The following is an 11619-nucleotide window of genomic DNA, read 5'->3' as shown; positions in this document are numbered from 1 at the left end:
TTCCTCTTCTTCGATGTTACAGCAATGAGCTGGAACCTCCGAAACACTCATCTGAATTGGTCTAACATCCTCGTTTTTATTTACTTTAATCATGGAAGCCAGTGTTGCTAAAACATCTGCCATCTGATTTTCGTCTCTTGGGAGATAATTGAAGATGATGTTATCAAACTCCTTAAGTAACTCCAAAACCACCTTTCGATAATAATCAATTTGGGGTCCCTTGTCTCCCATTCACCCCTAAGCTGATAAATTACCAACGCAGAGTCCCCATATACTTCCAGGGTTCTAATTTTTCGCTCTTTGGCTGCCCGAATTCCCATAATGCATGCTTCATACTCGGCCATATTGTCCGTGTAGTCAAAATCTAATTTACATGTAAATGGATAATGATCACCATTTGGGGATACTAAGATTGCCCCAATTCCATTTCCTACCGCATTGGACGCGCCGTCAAAGTTCAACTTCCATGGATATTCTTCAATAGTTGCCACATTCATTAACTCCTCATTAGGGAAATCAAAGCTCAATGGATCATAATTTTCTAGAGCTTTGCTAGCCAAAAATTCTGCTATCGCTCTCCCTTTTATAGCCTTTTGACTCACATAGACTATATCAAACTCTGAAAGTAGTATTTGCCACTTTGCCATTCTTTCATTTAGGGCTGTTGACTCCATCATGTACTTTAATGGGTCAATTTTCGAAATTAGCCCAGTCGTATGATATAGCATTTATTGCCTTAACCTTCGAGTCGTCCAGATTAAAGCACAACACAACTTCTCAATTGGCGAATATCTCATCTCACACTCTGTGAATTTCTTGCTGAGGTAATATATCGCCTTCTCTTTTCTTCCTGACTCGTCATGCTGACCAAGCACACATCCCATAGAATTACTAAACACTGATAAGTATAGAATTAATGGTCTATCTGGACTGGACGGAGATAACACTGGAGCGTTTAACAAGTATTGTTTGACTTTATCAAAAGCATTCTGGCATTCCTAATCCCAAGTACCTTGATTGTGTTTTCTAAGGAGGCGAAATATAGGATCACATTTCTCGGTTAATTGTGAAATAAATCGAGCAATATAATTCAGCCTTCCAAGAAAACCCCAAACTTCCTTCTTGGTACGTGGTGGAGGCAATTCTCGTATGGCTCTAACTTTGTCTGAGTCAACTTCTATTCCCTTTTCGCTGACTACAAAGCCCAATAACTTCCCCGACCTAGCTCTGAAGATGCAATTTACCGGATTAAGCTTCAACTAAAATTTCCTCAATCTCAGGAACAACTTCCTCAAGACTTCAATATGCTCTATCTCTGTTCGAGATTTGGCAATCATGTCATCAACATACACCTCAATCTCCTTATGCATCATATTGTGAAATAAGGTCACCATAGCCCTTTGGTATGTTTCCCCTGCATTCTTTAGCCCGAAGGGCATTACCTTGTAACAAAAGGTGACCCACAATGGTATAAAGGTAGTTTTACCCATGTCCTTAGGATGCATATTTATTTGATTGTACCCTGAGAAGCCATCCATGAAAGAAACAACGAATATCCTGCTGTATTATCCACTAAAGTGTCGATGTGTGGTAAAGGAAAGTTGTTCTTTGGGCTAGCTTTATTCAGATCTCTGTAATCAACACACATTCGTACCTTCCAATCCTTCTTAGGGACAGACACAATGTTAGCCAACCATTCTAAATACTTAACCTCTTGTAGGAATCCAGCATCAAATTGCTTCTTGACTTCATCTTTTATTTTCAGCACAATATCAGGCCTTATCCTTCGTAATTTTTGTTGGACTGGCTTGCAATCTTGTCTTATGGGGAGACGATGTACCACGATATCAGCATTCAAACCCGGCATATCCTCATATGACCATGTAAAGATTTCTTTGAATTCACGTAGTAGCTCAACAAGACCCTGTCTCGTTTCCTTTTCAATATGTGTCCCTATTTTCACCTTTTTTCCTTCCTCCAAGACTACATTCTCTATTGCATCTTTCTCACGGGGTAGGATTTGTTTCTCCTCTTGTTTCACCATTCTCAACAGATCTGGAGACACATCACAATTCCCCTCATCTTCAAAATCCTGAAGTTTTTCTACACACATGTCTTGCTCAAAAGAGAATTCAGGATTTGTAGTATCAGTGCTCATGTCATTGATATCTAGGGACCTACGGGGTACGAAAGAATGTACAAAGAAGGAATGAATTTTAAGAATGTTTATTTATGTGTTATGTATGAAAAATTTGAAAGAATTTAAAAAGGTCAAAAGAATATTCACTTGGATTGATAACAAAAGTCATGTTTTATTGAAATGTAAATATCTGAACATGAGCCTATTTTACAAACGAAATCTTATTACTCCTAGGCTCTAGAGCAACAAGAGTGTTCTGAAAATTACTCTGAAAAGTCTTTAAAAACTACAGGAAGTTCTTCTGCAATCCAATTGTTTAAAGAGCTTCCCGGTTCGTAAGGGCGAATGCCCTCAAGGTTTCTTCGTCTAGATTTTTCACTATGTACAGCATTAATGTGATAGCTTCCTTTTTCGAGCAACCCTCTCTCAGGGTGAATTATCCCTCCTGATATAAAAGTTTGGGATATATGAGGGAACGTCATCAATTCCCATTCTACTTCTCTTCCACTGAAACGCGCCTTTCTTCTTTCTTGACGCTTCTCTATTTTTTTCCTCATCTGCTTGTGATCTGACCTGTAACCTAAGCCAAAACGGTCTCTCTTCTCCTTTAATTCTGGAATCTGAATCCTTCCTTGAAGATATCTTCCCAATCCTTTTCCTGGCAAGGCTCATTTACCCATTGTCATCTGTAAACCCATTCTTGTGGTTCTGGATATCCTGGGTATCAGCACCTTATTCTCCTCTGAAATGAATGTTGCATTAACGAATTCTAAGGAACAAAAAGAGCACTCAATGGCCTCCTCATTTGCTTCTACATAGGGTGCGTCACTGGTAACTGTCGCTATGATGTCTTCCTCTGTATTTATGGTGACCAGCAGCCCATCTATTACTAACTTCAATTTCTGGTGCAAAGATGAGGGCACCGCTCCTACGGAATGTATCCAAGGCCTCCCCAACAAGCAATTATAAGATGGCTTGATGTTCATCACTAAAAAGTCTACCTCATATGTGTTTGGCCCAATCATCAAAGGGATATCAATTCTTCCAATGACCTTTCTTTCCGTGCCATCAAATGCTCTCACTACATTATGGCATGTTTTCATGTGAGAACTGTCTATAGGCAATCTGTTCAATGTGGATAATGGCAAGACATTTAAGGCTGATCCATTATTAATAAACACACTCGACAACGTATACCCCTTACAGCGAGTGGTGATGTGTAAAGTTTTAGTCGATCCCATGCCACCAGGTGGGATTTCATCATCATTGAAATAGATAAAATTGTCAGCACTTATGTTACTGACCAATCGATCCAACTTGTTGACGGATATATCATTAGTAACATAAGTCTCATTGAGCACCTTCATTAACGCCTCACGATGTACCTCTAAACTCAGAAGCAAAGCCAATACTGATATACGAGCTGGTTATTTGAGCAATTGCTCAACCACACTGTACTCACTGTGTTTTAGGAATTTTAGAAACTCTCTAGCTTCTTCTTCCTTCACTGGCTCATTAACAAGTACCTCAGCCCTATTCTCCTTCTCAACATCAAAGGCTTTCACTTTCGTAGGCTCAATTCTGATGCCTTTTGCATCATAACGCTTCCCACTACGTGTGTAGGATCCTTCAACTTGAGCCTCTTTAGAAGTATTAGCTACATCTTTTTTTCTCCGGTATTGTCACATTGCAGTCATAATTCCAGGGTACCCTCTTGTTGTCCTTATAAAGAAAGGAAATAAGTTTGTGAATAATGACTTTTGGTGCTGTTGGTGTCTCAACTTCATTATTCCTTGGAATAGAAATAATGATCCTTGGCCGGTTAATTCTTTGATTCTTTGGTTCACCTTCCAATGCACATACATGACCCTCATCTGAGTTAACTTCATAAAATTCCAGCTCCTTATTATTTATAAGGCTTTGTACAAAAGCCTTAAACTCGTCACATTCCTAGATCTCGTGTCCCTTTTCTGCATGGAACTCGCAGTAGTCCCTCGCTCCTTTATTTCCTTCTTTAGAGATTATCATATCTCTTTTCACCATTTCTTCTTAGACTATTTTCATCGGTGTTCTTACCTCAGTCACATCCTCTTTAATCCTTCTTATACTAATGTCCCTAATTGCGTTTACCCCTTGATCACCATGGTTTGGCAACGGGTTCTCTGTACTAGGGGTGTCGTCAAATTTTACGACCCCTATCTTGATTAGTCTTTCTACTGCCTTTTAAAAACCAGTGCAATTTTCGATTCAATGCCCTGATATCCCTACATGGTATTCACATTTGGCATTTACATCATTCTATTTAGGATATGGAGGTTGTAATGGTTTCAAATGAAAAGAAGCTATTGCATATGCATTAAATAAACTTTGATAAAGCTCCCGATACGTCACCGGGATAGGCGTAAATGAGACCTTTTCAGAATTTTGTCTCGAACCAGATCCTTGTTTTTGGGAATCCTGTTGCCCAACTGTAGTTGCTCTGGGCTGACTAACCGCAATTGCCTTTGAATTATAACTATTTGTATTGTTTACCTCATTATCTTTCCTTTTTGAGGCTGATCTTTTAGCCGTTTCCCCCTCTATCTTACCACCATTTATAGCGTTCTCAATTATTTCTCCTGCTATAACTATATCAGCAAAGCTTTTGGTGGTACTTCCGATCATATGAGTAATGAATGGGGCCTTCAAGGTGTTAATGAATAGCATGGCACTCTCTTTCTCTAAAAGCGATGGTTGAACTTGCATGGCAACCTCCCTCCATCTCTGTGCATATTGCCTAAAGCTCTCATTAGGCTTCTTTTCCATGTTCTGCAAGGTGATTTTATCAGGAGTCATGTCGGTCACATGATTATATTGTCGCATAAAGGCTTGTGCTAAGTCTCTCCAAGAACCGATCTTTGTGCGACTCAATTGATTGTACCACCTAGCCGCTACCCCAACCAAACTGTCTTGAAAACAATGGATCAATAATTGATCATTGTTTACATAGCCAGTCATCCGCCTACAGAACATGGTGATATGGGCCTCAGGGCAAGTAGTTCCATTGTACTTCTCAAATTCCGGCATCTTGAATTTATGAGGGGGCACCAAATCTGGGACCAAACTCAAGTCCTTAGCATCAATTCCCTGATGATTATCAGTGTTTTCTAATGCCTTAAATTTCTCCTCTAACCATCTGTAACGTTCCTCTAATTTCCTTGATGATTCGAGTCTCATCTCTTCCTTCTCAGCTACATCTAAATCAGGGATGACTAGATTGGTAGGATTATCTCCTGGGTTAAATCCCGAGCCAGTTTGAAAATTCATGGGTATTCTAGCATCAACCTACCCATGTTGGGACCTTATTGTGATGGACGGCCTTGGGGATATGCCTCAGGTTGAGTTTGCACATGAGGTGGAGTAAAACCCGGAGGATGATCTTCGCTATCCTCTTCAGTGATAGTCATAGGGGCCTTTCCTTTATCCGTTGCCCTTTTCAGCAACTGAGCCATTTCAGCCATCATATTCCTTTAGGCCTCCAACATTTGATCTTTCATTTCTTGCTGGATTTTTACCAATTGTTCCTGCAATTCTTCTTGCATTTCTTTCTGGATCTGCTCAAGTCTTTGATCCATATTCTTTGTCTTAGCGCGTGTACCATAAGGATATGTTACTTTCAGATTTTTTCTTCTCTTACTCTTTCTTTCTCCCTAATAATTTAACTAATTAGGGTCTTTCTATGAATTTGAATGCATCTGATGCGATGAGATGCAAATGCATGAATGCAAAAAGATATCGATTCTGATTCAGTTTCTTTTAGAAAACGTTATTTAAGAAACAAAAATCTTTACACAAAATGGATTACAAATATGCCTTCACTCTCAGGCCCAGAGTTTTAACCTTATCCAATAACAAAGCTAACTCTAGACCTCTATCTGACACTAACTCATACTTTGTGCTTAATACATTAGCTTGTGCTACCAGGTCTTGTAAATGATCAGCAACCTCTCGAATCTGTACTATAGCTTCTCCCATGAGGTAGTCCCTATCTCTGACTTGATCTTGAAAATGATGAGGCTCTCTCTTCCAATGTCCTTCTCTTGCCTCGAGCTGCTCAATTTGTAGCTCACAGTTCTACAATACTGCTTCCAACCCTCTAATATTGTGCTTCATTTCCTCGATCTTATCCAGGCTTGCCTTTAACTCGACCGCAGAGTTACGACTTCAGTGATGATGAAGAGATCGTCCAAGCTCAGTCACCTTAGTTTTTAATCCTTGATTCTCCTTCTCTATGGCCTGATTATGCGCCTGCATTTCTTGGAACTTCTTCTCCCAATACTCGGCTTTGGCTCTTTCTTCTTGAACCTCTTGTTGCCACTGCTCTGAAGACTTCCCCAATCTAGCTCTCTTCATTGATAACTGTATCCTCTTATATTGTGTCTTCAAGTTATCTTGATCTTCCTCAATCTTCCTATTTTCTTTCCTCTCTTTTTCGACCTTAATTCTATGAACGTCGACGTCTAAGCTTAGGTACATCTTCTCCTCCTCAAGCCTTCCTATCTTTCTCCCGAGCTCCAAATTTTTCTTTCAAACTCTTACTTTATGACTTCTAACTCTGATGGAATCACTCGTAAACTCTCCTCCATTGATAGGGCAGCCTCCAAACTCGGCCTAGGGATGTTATCATTGATCCTCTTGCTAAACCACTCTTTGTACCCAAGGGTAGTCGTCAGTCCTTCAGTCAGAATCTTCACACAGTAAATTTTCTTCCAAGCCTCGGAAATCTCTCGCATCTTCTTCTTATAATGATCCCCCTTATATGAGAAATCACTCTGAGCTAACACTTGTGTTGCCAGTATAAACTGCCCCGCTTTGTATTGCCTTAGGACGAGTAATGGTGCATAACCAACGATTCCCCAAATTCTAGGAAGAGGTACCCAATCAAAACTTCCACAACAATAAAGCACTTCATTAGGAGCCATCCAAGGAGCTTTCCACATACATCTTCCTCTCAGAGATTCTGAAGTATTTCCGTCCATCTTTCCTCTGTAATGTTGTCCCTTCTCGGTGTAGCTGCTGCTTCCCTTAAGGGAGAATAATCTTCAAAGAACACTCGGCAAGGAACCTTATCAACCTTCCAAAAGTGACTATGGAACCATACTAACAACAGCTATGCACATCCAATGAATCTACCTTCACCAGCTCTCTGATATGCACTCAAGGATCTAAACGTCTCGGCTAGGATTGCAGGCACAGATGTGTTTTGTTTACTAAGTCGAACGAATAAATCTGCAACTGCCTCATCTATGTGCCCTATAGCTTTTGGGAAAATCACCAAACCATACATATTTAAGGCCAAGACATCAACCCTCTTCTTCACATCTGGGTGTGCCAATATCAAATCCCTCAAACTTGTCCACGGAATGCATTTACTATCACCCTTTTGTTGGATTCGAGCTGCGGCCCACTGTTCACTCACCCCTGTATTCATCATTAATTTCTTCACGAAAGTTGGGAGATTAGCAGCCCTAACATAAGCTTTGTTACCTTGAATTTTTGGACAGCGGAGCAAGGTTGTATACTCTTCCAAAGTAGGTACTAAGTCTACCTCTCCAAATGTAAAACAACTATAAGCAGGGTTCCAAAATTGTACCATAGCTCGAAACAGATGCTTATCCACCTTGATGTCTAGCAAATAGGGAAGATCTCCATAATTCTGGTAGAATAGCTGCTTAGCCTCGTCATCCCATTGGGCCCAAATGTCCTTCAACTCCTGAATCTCATTCTGTGTCGAATTGATACGAGTGAAGTCCCACAACTCTGACGTATATCCTTTGGTAACACTATCTCATTTCTCCAACTGGGTTTTCTCTGACCATGCACAAACAGAAGCGTTGTCCTCCACTTTATCAAGATATTCGTTCCTCATTACAAAACTTTCTAATCTAGAAATCGAACCGTGAATCGATACCTTTAAATGTTGAGTGACATGCAATGATAATAAAATAAAATAAGTCAGTATCATATATAAAAGTATAATAAACAAGCACTTATAAGGGTAGCTTACTAAAGGCTATCACTATATTCCCTAGGGCAAGCACTTAAAGTTTATTATATGCGTTTCAGTTCTAAAGCGAGGGTACCTGAACCAGTAGATTCCTCGGTCCTTACCAATTATAGACTCATATGGACCAAGTTCGGTTCAAGGGAACACATTTCCCTATGGCCATACGGAGATGAAAATCTCACGAAGACATACGTACGGATATATCCCGGAAGCAATCCACTAGCCCATACGGAGGTGAAAACTTCACGAAAGCATAGCTTCTCACTCCCACTTAAGGGTGCGACCACAGCGGTCATGAAAATGAAATGTGTGTGGAAACAAGATAACAAATATATGCAGCAAACACATGTAAAAAGATCAATATATTTAAAATTTTCCAAACTTCCGACATTAAGACAGAAAATAATCAATTTCTTGGCTTGACTCTCTTATTAGTCCCCAGTGGAGTTGCCAAGATGTCGAAACCTTTGTTTTAAAAGGGAGGTATTTTGAAAACGGGAGTCGCCACCAACCTTTTTAACTGTGATTGGATCACCTAATAAAACATTTTGGTCTACGAAATTGTAAGAAAACGAGTTCGGGAGTCAGTTACGTACGAGGAAGGGTTAGCACCCTCGCAACGCCCAAAATTGGTACCAAATTGAATAGTTTTGTCTTAATGTCAAAAGTTTGAAAGAATTTAGAAATAAGATTTCTTTTTAAAACCATAATAATTTGAGTTGAAAATTAAGATTCCTTTGCTTCGAAAGAGTACGAACATCACATCCAGCATGATTGGACACGATATTCCTAAACTTTCGTAACTGAAATCATCTTGTAATTTACAAAATTTATTTAAAAGAATGCTTTTAGACATTTAGACAAACGGGAAATTGCAACCCAGCATGTTAGGGCACTACTTCCCGAATTCCTAAATACCAAAAAAATATTGCCTTACTTTTTAAAATTCTTTTGGATTAAATGAAATATGAATTTTATGACAATGATGTATTTAACATATTACAAGGTATCGATACTAAATAATATAAACTATATGATACATACTTTAACAATTCATGCAAGTATAACATAGAAAATGATAAATAATGACATAGATTTCATAATATGCATTATCATTTCATGCCGATATAATCATAGAAAATAATGAACATAACAATATAAATTACAATACATAACAATATTTTATGCAAATGTAACTTAAAATAACACAAATAATCAACTTTTATGCAAATATGATAAACAATAAATAACATAAAAATAACAAATAGTTGGTGAAATAACATTAGCATACTAAAACAATATTAAATAAATACAACAAGATACAAAAATAATAAACAAAATATGAACATATAAATCAAAAATCAAGATAAGAACAAATATAATTTAAAAAAATGAAGTGTTTAAAAATAATATTTAAAACAATGTATGAATGATAAAGGAGAGTTTTTTAGAGATGATTAATATATATAAAAACACTACATGATATAATAACTTAATATATAAAAATAATAATGTGTTAAATAGTAACAAAATTTTATAGTAAATTTAAAAATATTAAATATTTAATAACGATATATGTATTATTTAATAATAATTTACAAAATTTTAAAATTTTACGTAATTAATGAATAATAAAATAAAATATAATTTATAATAAAATAAAAATGTAAGGAATAATATTTATAGTAAAATATATAACATATAATAAAATTTATAAATAAAATGTATAATAATATAAATAATAATGTATAAATAATGTAAAAATAATATATATTATTTTATTATAACTAACGTTTATAAAACTAAATAATACATGTAGTATTTAAAATAAATTAAATATATAAAAGGACTAAAATTTAATTTAATTAAAAAATCTAGGGTTAATTACAAATAAATAAAAATTTTGGGCCTAATTGAAATGCTCACTATAATCTGAGGGACTCACTGAGCAATTAGCCCTAATCCCAAAAACGACGCCGTTTTCAGAATAGGCTTTATAATGGCCATTGGACTAAATTGAAATAAATGTAAAATATTTGGGCCAAATTAAAATAAAAATAAAATGAAATTATAAACAATAAAAAAACGGAAGGATCAATTGGGAAATTAGCCCTTTAAACAAAAACGCGCGGATCCTACCCGGGTCTCGGGTCAACGCGCGGATCCTAAGCTTTGAAACGACACCATTTTGGTCACTAAACGGTCATCCCACAACGACGTAGTATGGGTCGTTTATAAATACAAAAAAAAAACTTGAAAATTCATTTTAGCTCTAGGTTTTAAAAAAAAAACAGAAATAATCCTCTGAAAATGAGGAGAGAAGAAACCCTCCGAGCACCGGCCTCCGTCAGGCCAGGCTCCGGTCATCGGGCACACGCGCCCAGGCGCCGCCATCGACACCGCCGATCACGGTGGCCGAAAGTTGAAAAGCTTCCGTTTTTTAGCGCGAATTCAATCAGTAAATCTCCTTTCTTTTATTTTTTGTGACATTTGTATATATTCACAACAAAAACAAAAAATAAAATAAAAGTAAATCACCTCTGTTTCTTGATTTTTATCGTATATATTTCTGTAAAAAAAACCTCAGTATCCTTGATAAACTGCTGTATTTTATTGTATGTGTGTATGAAAAAACCGTAGTCTTACATCGTTCTTGATTCGGGCTTTTATAGCCACTGAAAATACATTTACAATCTTTGATTTTATTTCTTGCTATATTTGCATTTGTTTCTGCTATTCTTCCTTCTCTTTTTGCAGGTACCAGCGAGAAATCCGTTGGTGAATGCGCTGGCGTCGATTCGTGCGCTGATTACGGCGCGAGATAGAGCTGGAGTCAAGGTGCCGATGGAGGCATCGATGAAGGGTCACTGAAACGGCGCAAGACGAAGGGGCATGACGATTGGGGTGTTTGCGGTGCGAAGCTTCTAGAAACCCTAGGGTTTCCTAATTCAGTTTAGGGATTGGGCCTTACTGGGCTTTACTGATTTGGGTCTAGTTCGGGTAAATGGGCTAAGGGTTGTTTAGGTGTAACCGGGTATAGGATTAATAGGTATTCTGGTTTAGACCAGTTGGGTTACAAGTATAGCCGAGTTTTGGGCTATTAGGCCTTTAGGCCTGCTTATTGTAAATGGACTGTAAATGAACTTTTATTATTTCCTTAATTTTTATTTTTGTTTTTATTTATTTATTTTACGGGCCCGGGCAAATTTGGGCTATTACAATATGAATCTTGAGAAAAACTGGTTAAAGGCAAAAAAGTTAGAGGCTGGTAGAATGATTTTGTTATCAAACACCCAAAACTACCTTCACCACATTATCACATAAACTCATTCCAACCCAACAATAAAAACCTTATGGAAAGAACGTATCCATTACGAAATATTCGTCAAACAACTGAATGTGAAGTGATAATTAATATGTTTAAATTTTTATT

The sequence above is a fragment of the Gossypium arboreum genome, chromosome 13 (assembly GCF_025698485.1).
Source record: "Gossypium arboreum isolate Shixiya-1 chromosome 13, ASM2569848v2, whole genome shotgun sequence".
Lineage (NCBI taxonomy): Eukaryota > Viridiplantae > Streptophyta > Magnoliopsida > Malvales > Malvaceae > Gossypium > Gossypium arboreum.
This window is presented reverse-complemented; position numbering follows the sequence as displayed.